This window comes from Oxyura jamaicensis, chromosome 5 (assembly GCF_011077185.1).
Source record: "Oxyura jamaicensis isolate SHBP4307 breed ruddy duck chromosome 5, BPBGC_Ojam_1.0, whole genome shotgun sequence".
In the NCBI taxonomy this organism is placed as follows: Eukaryota; Metazoa; Chordata; class Aves; order Anseriformes; family Anatidae; genus Oxyura; species Oxyura jamaicensis.
In genome coordinates, this window is record NC_048897.1 from 49,848,978 (window position 1) to 49,863,080 (window position 14,103).

A 14,103-nucleotide genomic window follows, 5' to 3' on the forward strand; every position below is an offset into this window, starting at 1 on the left:
TAGCTCTGCTGAGGGCCTGTGACTGGTGGACAGAAGGGCTCTGCAGGACCCTGAGCACCTTGAAGCTTCATTTCAATCTTATTTTGATGCCTTGAGCAACACAGGGTGCTGATAGTGCTAATTCATTGCTCACAATGGACTGCAAACTCTGCAAGAACACATTTTCTTGTCTCCCACTCGAGATGTGGATGAGGTGTCTCCTTCACTGGTAGTTTTGATGCCTCTTTTGTCCCTCTGTGCAGCTGCAGTGAAGCTCACCTGAGCTGAGCCCTCTCTGTGCTTATCAAGCATGCTCAACCCTTGGTTTCTCCAGGGCTCTGAGTGGAAATAGGAGCCTTTACAAAGTGTCCTCAATATTAAGAGATACCTGTGCTGGTCCTGGGAAGCCCAAAAGCCGGGGAACCCTTCATCTGCTCAGTGCTTCTCTCATTTTGGTTCACCCAGCTTTTGTTCTCCTTCACTTCCATCAGCACCATGGTTTGCTGACACCCCCTAAAATAATAAAATTAAAAATAAAAGTAAAAACCTGCTAGGTTGCTGATCCAGCCTTGAATTTCCCTTTTCCTATAAGCCACCCCATGACATAGATGATAACTGTGCTGATATTAGCTGGTAGACCAGGCAGACTGCAAATGACCTGTTTAATCAAATCAGGTTTTATACAGCATACGATCTTGTTATCAACCAAAACAACTGCATTGACTGAGAACTTGCCGGTTAACAACTGTTTTGGGAAAAAAAGAGGAGCAGGAAAATGTCAGTTTCATGGTCCCCCCTCATCTCTCATTGAACTTCTGGGACCAGCCACTGGCCTCTTGCTGGTCACCGGTTAATCCCCATTGCAAACACCACGCCAAAGTAGTCAACATGGCTCACAACTTATGCCTGCACTGCAAAAGAGCTGAGATTAAAAGCCAGACACCCCTTCTATTTAACACACAAATCACCTCCTTCAGCTTAGCCAAGCTGACCTAAAAATACAGCTTTTTGCCACACAAAGCCTCCCTTGTGAGACTCGCTGGAGCAGATTTTTCTTACAGTGCTCCTCTGTCTTCAAAAGAGCTCCTGCACGCAGCCTCCCATCTCCTCTAGCACACGGACAGCACGGACAGCACCCCTCGCTGTGGGTTTGTGTGGGCACTGGGGCAGCACCTTGCTTGTGCTGCGTTACGCTGTGACCCCGAGCATGCTACTGACTGGTGCTGATACAATAATAACAGGCTTGTAGATTTTGTTTTGCAGCAGATGGAGAATTCTCATACAGAACTCGGTTTGGTGTGTTTTTCCATATGTGAAGCTTAGAGAAAGAGATGGGTTTTTGAGAAAAAGTTAGGTTGTACAAAATGCATCTATAGGTCTGTGGAAAAAAAAAAAAAAAAAAAGTTAAAAAATTGCACTTTTCCTTGAGACTTTTGCAGAGTTGCAATTCAAAACAAGATTAAGAATTTGGGTTTGGGGTTCTTTCTTTCTTTCTTCCTTCCTTTCTTTCTTTCTTTCTTTCTTTCTTTCTTTCTTTCTTTTCCTTCCTTCCTTTCTTCCTTTCTTTCTTCCTTTCTATTTTTTCTTTTATTTGTAAGAATGACTTAGCTAGATGTTACTAAAAGTAATCACAATGATGTGGATGAAAGTGCTGTGCACAACAGCAGAAAAAAAAAAGGCAAAAACTCAGGGGTCCGTTTAATCTCTAAGAACAATTTTTGCCGCAACTCTGGCTTTCAACCTTTATTTTGAACTTTTCTCCTCTCCTCTCCTTCCCATTTTTTTCCTTGAAGGATTACCCGAAGGATTTGGAAAACCAAATTGCCTGATCTCCTCACAGCTGAGGACGAGGGGCTGGGAAGAGCTCACTGCTGCTCTGGGTGCTGATAACTACCTCCCCCCGTTGCTTTGGGCACATTACATTGCTCTGCCCTCATTTTATTTTCCTCCCCAGCTTCCTCTCTCAGAAGACGTGACTTAATGAGCTACCTGCAGGGACCTTGTGCAGCAGAGTTAACGCTGAGAAGGCGCTTTGCAGAGGGGCAGCCTTGCAGGGATGCTAATGGGGTGTGTGTGTGTGGGGGGAAGGCTGTCGCCTTCCTGGCCATTCCCAGCACACCCACAGGGCCCCATCCTGCCCGGGTGTCTGCATCATCCCTCACTGCATGGACTCCAGGCCAACACAGGCCCTTTTTCCATGCTCAAGTGACTGTCAGCTGGTGCTCAGGCTGGGGTACATGGGCTAGAGGCAGCAGCAGCTTGTGCTTCCTGCACACAGAAGTCACTGACATCCAGGTGCTGAGTGCTCTCACTGGACAGAGCACTGTTTTTTTGCTTTTCACCTTTCCATGGCGTGAGACCCACATCTTCAGAGTAGCAAAAGTGAGGTTTTCCTCCATCTCAGCTAACAACAGCTGGGAAAACCTCTGGGAGAGCAACTCCACGGTTGCTCTGGGGGCACAGGAGAGTGGTTCTGTGGAGCTGAGAGGAACAGTTTAACCTCTTTGGGGTTTTGCTCCAAGGTAAAACTGAAATACTGCTTCATCAGTGGCCTCCTGAGAGAATCCATCCCTCTTACAGTGCTCTGTATGGAAAGGTCTTGTGTGAACACATGCACCTGCTTGTGTTGATGGGAAGTCACTAATGGTGTGCAGGAATAGGAATGAGCTTTATGGCCTTGGGGAACACGAGGCTGTATGGGTTGATGGCAGACCTGATGGCTATGTCAGTCCATGAAGGTGGCAAAGTGCTGCACTTAAAGCAAGGAGGCAGAGCCTGTGATGTTGCAGCTGCAGGATCTGGTGCTGGCCTGCTCTCTGTAGGACTGTGTCCTCCACAGGATGGTGTCACGTCTGGGCATGGGACTTGATGGAAACGGGCAGAGCCAGAATAATGCATCTTCATTTACCAGGGGAAAATGAATGTCCAGCTGCACATAACACAAGGATAGCAACACTCCTTCGACTCAATCCATCGATATTTTCTGATCCAGGTCTTCAGCTGGGTAAGAAGGAGAAAAATAATGACAAACAGCAAAAACTTTTAAAAACCTATTGTTAAAAACAGAGAAGACTGCTAAGCATCTGTCTGAGTTGGAATTAGCAAACTGAAGAGACGGAAAAGGCTTTTATTTATTGTCCAGACAGGTCAGTTACGTGGTTATGATGTGGAAATGGTTAAAGTGAGGTCTTCTTCACTTCCCGGCTTTCCAGCACTCAGATTTTGTAACTGATGTTCCAGTTAAGCACTATGAGCCCTGCCTTTGTTCTCCCACAAGGAACTGGAGAGGGGCACCAAGATCTGGAGCAGGGCCTGAATCCGAGGTAACAAACCCCTCTGAAGAAAATTGTTGCTCTTAACCCAGATGTGTTCAGCTTCAGGCCCCGTATTGAGAAATTAACACCCCCCTTTGGCAACCCTACCTGTTTGTTGTGTTTGTTTCTTCAGCCTTTAAATGAAGTCCCTGCCCTTGGGGTTCATGGGACTGGTGGTCATTAGAAGCTGTTTTTGAAACTGGGGTGTTTCTGCAAAGCTTCCACAAAATGGGGGAGCAGGGCCTTACAAAATCCATCTCACCATACCCAAGCTCTCCAAGTCAGACAGCTTCCGTCGCAGGAAAAAATAATGAAATGCTTTTGGGGCAACGTTCTCCCTCGAGTTACTTCCCTTCAGCGGTGGATTTTGCCAGCCAGACACACAACTCCACGAGCCAGCCTGACGAGGCCTGCGCAGAGCCTTGCCTCGCCTCGCCATGCCTCCGGTGCCCGCCGCCAGCCCGCGGTTATAATCAGATCGCTGCCAGCCGCGGCCTAATGGCCTGCTTTGATGTCCGAGCGTAATATGATTCAGCAGCGCCGCTCTCCTTGATTAGCACACAAATCACGCTCGGAGGCTGGATGCTTCCTGCGCTTAATCATCCATGTGGTGCATTTCAAAGAGTTAAGGGCTGACCAAGAAAGATGACGTTTTCTTTAAAAGACAAACAAAACGAGCCCGGAGAGAAATGTAAAGCAAACAACCACAAACAATGTTTTCTGCTGGTTCTTTTTTTCACAGCGCAGAAAGCACCACCACCTTCCTGCTTTAGCGATAGGAAAGGTTTTACTTCAGTGATCAGACAAATAAATACACACGAATCTCCTAACCTTGAGGAGAAACATCTTTGCTTTCAGAGGACAGCCAGTAACCCAACACCTGGAGAAGCAAGCACATTACCCACACAATTAAAGCCTGTTAAGGTGAAACTCAGCCTTTCCTTGAAGATACAGATCTTGGGCTAAATGTGCTGGAGGATCAGGAGTTGAGCCTGGCTTGTGGAACCACAGACTGGGATGGGTACTTTTTGTCCTCACCCATCCAGGTGACATTATCTTAGGCTATTCAGCTTCTGTCCACACTCCCCAGCTGTAGCATCTTTTGCTGCAGCTTCACATTTCCTAAAGGTTTTGCAGTTGTAGTTCCTCCATCGTTTACAGCCAAAATATTTTCCCCAAGGTGGTTTTCCAGAGATGTGAAAAGGGATGGATGTGGGCTCCTGCTCAAGTTTCCTTCAGGGGACTCCTGAGCAACCTGAGTGCCACAATATTTTGGGGCAGGGCCAGGTGAAGTAAAAGATGTGGCATTTGCAAAGGCTCTGAGCATCCAACTCTTGCAGAAGTTTGCATGATTTTTGCCCATTTCAGGCAGTTCTCCCAGTGACTGGCTAGAACCAGACAATAACTCTGAACTTTCTTAAAAAACAAAGCAAAAACAACAAAAACAACAACAACAACCCACAAAGTTTTATTAAAAGGAAAAAAATGGGTTTTCAAATGAAAAAGTAGGGTGTATGATTTCATTTTTCCTGGTAAAATTTATAAGCACAAAATGTTTTGGGTTGGAGGGAACCCTTAAAGATCATTCAGCCCAACGGCATCCATGGGCAGGGACACCGTCCACTTGCTCAGGTTCTCAAAGCCCAAACTTGGCTTTGAATATTCCCAGGGATGGGGCTGCCACAGCTTCTCTGGACAATCCATTCCAGTGCCTCATCACCCTCATCATGTAAAATTTCTCCCTTATATCCAATATAAACCTACCCTCTTCCAGTTTAAAGCCATCACCCCTTGTCCTATCACTACACCAGAGTCCCTCCCCTACAGGCCCTGACACAGCATCCCTCCCCAGCTGTCCTGCAGCCCCCTCAGGCCCTGCCAGGCCACTGTAAGGTGTCCCCAGGCCTTCCCTTCTCCAGGCCGAACACCCCCAGCTCCCTCAGCCTGTCCCCACAGCAGAGGGGCTCCAGCCTCTGAGCATCCTCGTGACCTCCTCTGGTCCTGCTCCAGCAGGTCCATGACACTCTTGTACAGAGGACCGCGGAGCTCGATGCAGCTCTCCAGGTGGAGTCTTAGAGCTTTAATCCTATTTACTGAGAAGGATTTGGCAGCTGTTATTAATTCCCTGCTCTTAAACATGATAACATTTGTCTGGCTGCTTAAACTGCCTCAGAGGAGGCTCGGCTGGGCCTCCTGTGGCAGGACAGCGCACCTGAGCACGCCTGCACCAGGTGCCCCTTCCCTGGCCACGTACGTGTCAGGTGGGCACCAAAATTCCTTGGGGAGCCCCTCTGTCTCCAGGACAGCCATCACTGCAGGAGAAAAGGTTAACAAGAGGGGATGAAGTTTCAGGATATGTTGTGAGAACTGGAGCTTCCCACCCTCCGCAGGCTACCAACCCTTTTCTTTTCTTCCTCCTTGCTTTCAGTCAGCCCATGGCAAGCTCCCAGGGCAGGGCATGACTTTGGTTGGGGCACCTCCCAGAGCAGTTCTGTTTTTAGTGACAAAAAGCAATAGCCAAGCCTAGGGGAAGCTGGAGAACAGCAGCTGGAAGCAAAGCCCGCAGCCTGGGAGCTACTGGAGCCTCCACCTCCTCGGCCACACTAAACTGAGGGACAATAACCCTCACACAGACCCACTTATGACTTCACTTGAGGCCATATTACCTGGTAGGGTCATTTTTGGCTACCATAAGGGCCACAGCTACTGGTCTTCAGGAAGATGTTTACAAATTTCACAGCTATCCATTGCTTATGGTCTCCTCAGTGAATGCACACACCTGGACTGCTTTTTCACCCTGCTTGTTTTCCCTGCAGAGTCTTGGTGTTCCCCAACCTTCACTTGCCTCATTTCTATGTCAAGCTCCCACCAGACACACCAGCAAGCCTCAAACACCTTTGCTACCAACACTTTCCCATCTGCACAGCAGCCTCTGAGCAGACTGCAGCAGAACCCAGACACACTGTTGGTGCTCAGGACCTCCAAAAGCAGCCCGGCAATACTCGTCCAACTGGATGGAGAGCGGCGTGGGGCACAACCATGGCAGCCAGCAGGCTGCGAGCTAGTTTTGAAGTCTTACAGAGCTTTTCACAAGAGGTGAACCACCGTGAAAAGCTTTTCACAAGCTTGAACCACCGTGGATTTTTTCTTTAAAAGGTGCCCGGATTTAACATGGGGCAAAAACAGATACTACGGTGAATGAGAGGTTTGTCTTGGAAGGACGAACCCTTTGCAGAGGGTCCATACCCTGATGCTTCTGAGTGAGCTCCATGAATTCATCCAAGCCAACCTCCCCCAAGCTAAATGTGTGAGCCCAGCACTGAGGAACAGTCTGAAACTCACTTGCGCATCTGCCATGAGCCAAGCAGTCACAGAGCAGTGACAAAACTTTCGCTGATGTGCAGCAAACACAGGGCACCATTTCTGAGATGCAATTTCCCCCTAGCCTCTGAAATTAAAATATATATATATATATATATCATTTCGAAGCAAGTTGGGCTGGTCTGGGGAAAAGTGGGCTGCAGGCACCATTTAAATCGGTCACAGCCTAAGGTTTTAGAGAGGTGCTTTTAGCTTTCGTTCACTGCCTAAATCTGTTTGTGCAGGGATGAACTGGGCTAGGCAAGGACAGCACTGTGCTATGCAGATTTGGGGAGGAAATTCAGCTTGCCAAATGTGCTAGGAAACTAGCAGATTTCTAAATGAGATTTGACTTCCCATTAAGAGGATCTGCAGATTTACCTACACCTGATATAAGCACGGATGGTGAAAAAAAAAAAAAAAGAAAAAGAAAAAAAAAAAAAAGAATTTCCTTTCTATTCACCTCTGCCTTCTGTTTTCCTGCTGCATGATATACCCAAGCCAACTCCTCCACCAACAGCAGTAGGAAGCCTGATGTGCTTTTGTGGCCCTCCCGTAAGCACTAGAAAATGAGCAAAGGCCCTTGTAGCAAATGAACAAATGGGCATTTGGGGCAGGAAGCATCAAGTGGATGTTTCTGTCCAACTTTTTATCTCCCCATGAGCTGCCTTTAAGTGGCATGGATTGAACTGAGCTGCCTTTAAATGCTATAGATAAAAACCTCTTGCTGGAGAGAGCAAGAGGGACAGGCCAACAGTTAGAAACAGGAAATGTTAGAAACAGACCAAAATGTCTGGAGTATGGCTGAGGCTGCTGTTTCATGGTCAAGGAACATACTTTAATAAGGCTGTCTTAGCTATAACTTCCTGCAGGTCACTATTTTTTCCTCAAGTCCTAGCTTTAAAGAAGGATTTAGTTTCTGTTCAGTAAAGGGAGATATTCAAACCCTTGAGTCCCACATGTTGGAAACTCTCTCCTGTGTGTCAGGACCAGCTTTGAGGATTAATCCCTGCAGCTGCATCAAGTCCACAGCAAAACCTGCTTTGGCTCCAGTCCATGAGATCGTGCTCCTGTAAGTAACCAAACCCAGGAAAAGGGGAGCTCACAAACCAAACTCTCACTTTCTGTTTTTCTTTATTCCACCAGCATACAATCTGGTGTCTTAAGTAGGCCAGTGCCAGGTGACGTTCTTTCCTGTGCAGAGGGAAGAAAAGTGCGGAGGACGAACTGGCAGGTTTCCTAGGGATGCACATCTGTGGTGCAGCCTCGTGCCTCCATAAGATGACCAGGGAAGGCTTTAGAAGCAATCCTGCAAAATAAGTACGCACTACTGCCAGCTACCCTATACACAGCAACAGAAGAGAGTCTGGGAGCTGGAAACATTTTGAAAAAAACATCAGAAAACCTTTGGATTTCAAGTTTCAGAAACTCACAGCTTAAAGAAATGTAAAATTCCCTAGGAATAATTTACCAAAGAAAGCTTAGTTACAGTGACCTTTCTTTCAATACCTGGGCAGGTTGAAAAGTAAAACTTTACAAAGCTCAAACACCAGAGGAAGAGGGATGAAGCTGGCAAAAGATATTTTAAAAGATAGTTTAAAATGTTTTTCCAAACTTTCGATAAAAGTTTTATTTCCATGTTTGGAAGAACTTACAAAGGTGGTGAGCAAAGACCAGAAGTCTTTTCCAACACTTGTGAAGGAAGAAGGATTTCTTTCTGTAGGTCTCAAAGCGTTACCGGGATTTTGATGCTGGCAAAGTTTTCAGAGTGCGCTTCTGCCAAAGGACTTTCCAAGAATGCATAGCTTACTGCAAAACGATCTCACTGAGAGCTACAGAATTCCTGTTGAGAGCTACAAAAGCTATTTCCACGTGGAGAAAGGCAAAACATCGATGTTTTACATTTTAATAGATTCATTTCTTGTATACTTCAGTAAGGCGTATAGGATTGAGTATATAGCTGCCATCGATGTGGTCTCTTAAGAGGGAGCAGAGCACATAGTAACCTCTTTATGTAGATGCACTGTACATATTCCATTTGTTAACTTATACACAAGACTGTTCGAGTCATTGTTGGTTCATTGATAGTCCAGAGATTGCCAGCTTTTCAATTTTCACTTCAATAAAACAAAAACCCCCCAAGGAGAACACTTTCTCTTTTTAATCATAGCCAGTCCTGTTTTCTGTAATGAAGAACTTCTTTTCCAACCCCAAGAGAGAAGTTCTTTGAATGTCACTTTCAGACAGCGAGATAAAAATCTCTGCATTTTGCAGAAAAGGACTCTGCCTGCCATTTGTGGCTTGAGTCACTTTCCGATTTATTTACTTTTTCGAGGCAGTTTACATTTATTTGTAGGCTGGCCCAGCTTGCTCCTTCCCAGGTCTGAGAGCTGCAAAAAAACGCTCCGTGCCAGCCACGAGACAGACTTCGGACCTAAGGCCACCTAAAGTCTTCTGGATCAACTCTGTGCAAAAAAAAACAACCCTGAAAGTCACACTGTCAAATTCTGTCATGAAATAGCACCACCAGCCAGGGGTGCTGCGAGCCCTTAATTTGGCACGGGCAGCTTTGCACACCTGAAACTCTTGGGAAGAGCTGCAGGATTTGCAGATCAGCATGCAGCTGAGCGGGGAGGGCAGCGGAGAAGGAAGGCCACCCTTAATTTGGCTGAAGAGGGGCTGGCTTTCTTCTTAATATAATTAGCTCCTCCAGCAGGCCCTCGTGCTTTGACTCAAGGAGGCTGAAGCACACTTAGCTCACCTCAGCAGTGACACACCAACTGCTTCCATCAGACACATCGAACTCACAGGGTTTTTGTTCTTCCCAATATTAAAGGCCAATTCTGGTGGAGACTAAGAGCCTTTTCCAGCACAGCCATCCCTTGGGAGGGAGCCGCGGCAACGTGAGAGCACTCAATTAGTTGTCTGCTCTAAATTACTCACAGCAAGGAGTGTGGTCATGTGGACAGGCGGTGTATTTTCAAAGACCTACCTGGGAGGGTTTGCATGGCTAAGAGTTTTCATCCCCTCCTTGATAATACCAGTAATAATTCGAGCTTTGCGTACAGCTCTTACCTTCGCAAAGCTGCTCAGCCACCTACTTTTTCAGACTTCATCTTTACTGGTATTTTACACCTGGCAGCTCCTAATGGAGCTCATCTGCTGCTTCAGTTTTTGTTTGTATCTTACTACAGACTGAAATAAGGAAGTGGAAAGCTGTTCCTGTTAAGCCGCCACATTACATCTCTAGGCACTACCTCTTCCTCATCAGTTTTCCCCGCTCTCCAGGCACCTCGAAAGAAGTGCTCACTTCAGCAAAAAAATGATTTTTTCCTGCTTTAGCATTTTTCAATGTTCTAAAAACCCTCAAGGCACTAACTAGTAAAAAAAAAAAAAAAAAGTCTATCAGAAGGTTCACAATAGCAATTGGGATGATTTTTGTTGTTTGTCGCCATTTGGGTTCGGGATTTTACGGAGTGGTGTTTAAATCTGGATTTCTGAATTTGAGAACCCTGATCCAGTGGGAGGTGTCCCTGCCCACAGCAAGGCGTTGGAACCAGATGTGCTTTAAGGTCCCTCCCAACCCAAACCATCCTGTGATCCTGTGAATTATGAGTTCCAGCAACCTGCACGGCAATGGGTAAAGCTTAGGGAATCGTTCATTCTCCATTCCTGCTTAAAACAATCCAATTTAACAAAATCTGAATCTGAGATGTTTCCCCCTAGCACTTTAGGAACCTTAAAATATCTGAAAAAAATATTAAAATCCGTCCAGTGCATTCTTGTTTCTACTCAGATCTTTTCAGACCAGAAAAAAAAACTCTAATTTCCTACTCTCAGTTACCTAAAATCCCCGAATCATCACCCTAAGGCCCATAAGGTAGCACAAACATACACAGAAAAGCATGCAGCGACCTGCCCTCGAGCTTTGGCAGAGGACTGCCCAGACCGTAAATTACAAATTGGATTTGACCTTTTTCCTATTTTATGTAGCTGAAGAAAGATCAATAAGGATTCCTGGGAGGGAGATGGGGGGATGTTTCTTCTCTTTAGCTATGTTTTCTAAACAATAACAGATGTCCAGCAAAGCCAGAAAACAAATGTAATACAGCAGTGGATCAAAATAACTGCAATGGTAGCAAGGTGTAAGAACTGGTGTCATTTAATGAGGCACGTTTTAGGGAAGCCCCATTAGAAAGCACTCAGTTTGTAACAGGGCATCGCTGGCATCTCTCTGATTGCACAGGTACAAAGACCTGCAGGCAGCAAAATGCAGAGAAAACCCCAATTATCCCCAGGGCATTTTTCCTGGCACTGAAATAGAGCAAAGAATTGTTACTGAGTGTAAGAGCCACTTGTCCTACAGGGTCCCAGCTCTAAAGTCTGCACATCGAGAGCCTTTTCACCCTCTAAGGCCGGCTGTGGTAGCATCACTCAGTCCTACGCTGGCACCCCGGCTCATGCCGAGACCCATCCCCTCCAGTCTCACACATCCAGCATCGATATAAAACAGGAGCACAGGAACAGCTGCCACGAGGAGATGTCTTGGGAAAAGGAAGAACGGGGCAAGTGTACTTGCTGACAATTCAGCGGTCTCCCAGCTCTCGAGGCTTTTCAGCTCTGGAAGTTTCCTGAGCCTGGCACAGTTTGTCTTCACATCACTTTTCCCCTCACCTTTCAAGTACTTGGAAAAAAATCTCTCCGTGATCCACACAAACTGCAGGCATCCACGAGCTCCTTTGAAGAGAGCTCAGAGAGACTTCAGTGGAGGGGACTGTCCTCCTGCAGAGGACATCGAGTTGAAGAGATCAATACCTCATCTGTTCTAAGCCCCTTTGAATTTTGCTCTTTTTTACCGTGCCCTTGAGCCTTACAATGAAGAGCAATAACCAAGAGTAAGTCACAGCTCAGCCTTCCCCATGGAGAGGCACGCAGCAAGAGAAGGCGAGAAGCCTCGGCTTCCTTACCAAAAACTTGTGCCCACCCCTAGAAGCATTTCCCTTTCCCCTGTACGTGTCGTAGTTTGGGATCCCTCTGCACTCTATTTTTAAAGAAATCACAGATTTTAAAAGTGCACATGGTTGGGCAACACAGAAAGCGTTCCTAAAAATACCACCAAACCAGACTTGCCTGAGCTAGCTGTGAGAAAAATGCTTCTTGTAACTTTTGCATTCAAAGAAATGTTAGGTCTCTCCAAATCTATTTTAGCCCCTATGTACTAACCAGATATGCTAGAGCTATAAATACACTGCAGTGCAAGACAGAAAAATAATTTGACCTGCTTCTTGCACAGAGTCCACGACGTGGAGGCATTTGGAGAGGAAAATAGAGTTGAAGGTCTGACCAGGTAAAAAGCTATATGCAAAATCCAGCATCCGATTCCTGATGTTCATTTGCATAAACAGTTCCTAATTGTTGGGACAAATGGAAAAAAAAAGGTAAAAAGCAGTAAAATGTCTGTGGAGGCTTACTTCATAATTAACTAGTATTCGGGTAGCCTGGTTGTAAGGAATCAGAAAAGCTGCTGCAAGAACAAGAGACTTGGAGCTGCTTCCAGCAGAAGGTGGCTGCGGCTGGTCGCAGGAGGTGTGCAGGTGACAGAGACACATTCAGGAGCCTAAATGCAGTTGCAGAGGGAGTAACACAAAAAGATTTCCAAACTCATAGGCTCCCCCATACACTTTAAGTTGAGCTTGTTCTCACCTTTGCAAGGGCTGCAAGGAGTTCCCAACTCCTGCTTGTTACAACCCAAATAATAACAACCCCCCCCCCCCCTATCTCCCAGGAAAAGCCCGGACTGACTACACTAGTCCTAACTCAATACACGTGGAAAAAGGCTCCATCTCAGTTCAACTATGAAACTGAAGTTCACATAAACACCATTCAAGGTGCTTCTAGCAGAGGCATGGAAATTAAAAATCAAATAGTGATATAAAAAAGAATGTTTACAATTTTCTTGTAAAAGTTTTTTTTTTTTTTTTTTTTTTTTTTTTGACCATTTCTCTGTTAGGAATAAAGTGTGTGCACATACTTTGTAGACAAAGCAAAACAATTATCAGAACATTTCTATTCAAAAGGAAATAGATAAACAACTTAACCATTTATTTGACTGCATTGTATTTAGACAGCTTGTACATTTCATAACCCCACTGTTTTTGTTCTCATCAAAAAGGATAAAGGGACAGAAGAATATAATCCACTCAAAACAGCAGTCCAGTATTTTGAGATACACTTGATATTTCCATAGATGCCCATTGATACCTGAACTCCAATATAGGTTGTAATGTTTATACAAGACCTGAAAGTTCTGTTTTCTTTTTTAAACATAGCACTCAGTTTTAGCAATGTCTTGTGGTGCCCTGAAAAAGTTTGCGGTGTACTATGCAATGCCAATTAGACTATGCCTGCTTTTCTTAAAGGTGGTGAACCTGATCATTTTCTTAAAAAATAAAAAGAATAAAAAACAACAAGAAAAATAGAACAACAATATAAAGCAAACATCCATACTGACATGTCAGCCAATAGCATTATCTGGGCAAAGTCAAACACAAATGATCAACTCCTTAGTAAGATTTGTCAATGCAAAAGGTGAGGGGGAGAAGACTGTGTTTTAGCAACAGACGTGAGAAATAAACAACTTTTCATTGCTGGATTCGTTTTGAAAACCCATTTCCATCTCTTTGCAATTCATAACTTCCCACTTGATACCCAAGTTCAAGCAACACAGAGAATACATCGGTTCCTTTTAATATAAACCAGCGCATACAGCTTCAGTATCTTCCGTAGCGGACTGCGTGTTGCACAGCAGCAATACCAGAACCTTTCAGGCAATATGCTCTTTGAAAAGAAACGTGCACCTATTTTGCGCAGCATTTTCCAAAACGGCATGGCGAGAACGACTTCTTACAACAAACAGAATTGTATTTGAAGTTTGCTCAGACGTCAAGTTTTTTTGGCAGTGCCTTCCCCAAAAAGTGATCTAAGCTAACTTTCAAGCCTGCTTTTCAATCTCAAGACACCCACAGCTTAAATATTAACCCATAGGAAACTTGCCTGTCTGGCTTTTCGGTTTTTAAACATCAGCAGACACACAAGATAGCCTGGTTTGCAGTTTGCGATACAAGCCCAGCAGCTGCTAACAAGGCATGAAGCTTCTCTTATCTGTCTCCTCACTTCAAGCAAGCCAGAGCAGCCACTATTTCCCAGACAACTGGAAGACGGTTGAGAGAAGTCTGTTTCTGTTGATTTAGCATTCCCAACAACTGAAGTCTTAACTATGTCTGAAACCTCCTGAAGAAGTGTTCAGAACAGCTGGCAAACCTGAGGGATCAGGGAAATGCAAACAGAATGCTTTACTCTGAACTCCGGCACGTTCTGTGAGTAAGACGCTCCAGTTCATAACGCTTTGATTCAGGCACCATTTTAAACATGAGTTTTCTCTGAGGGAACA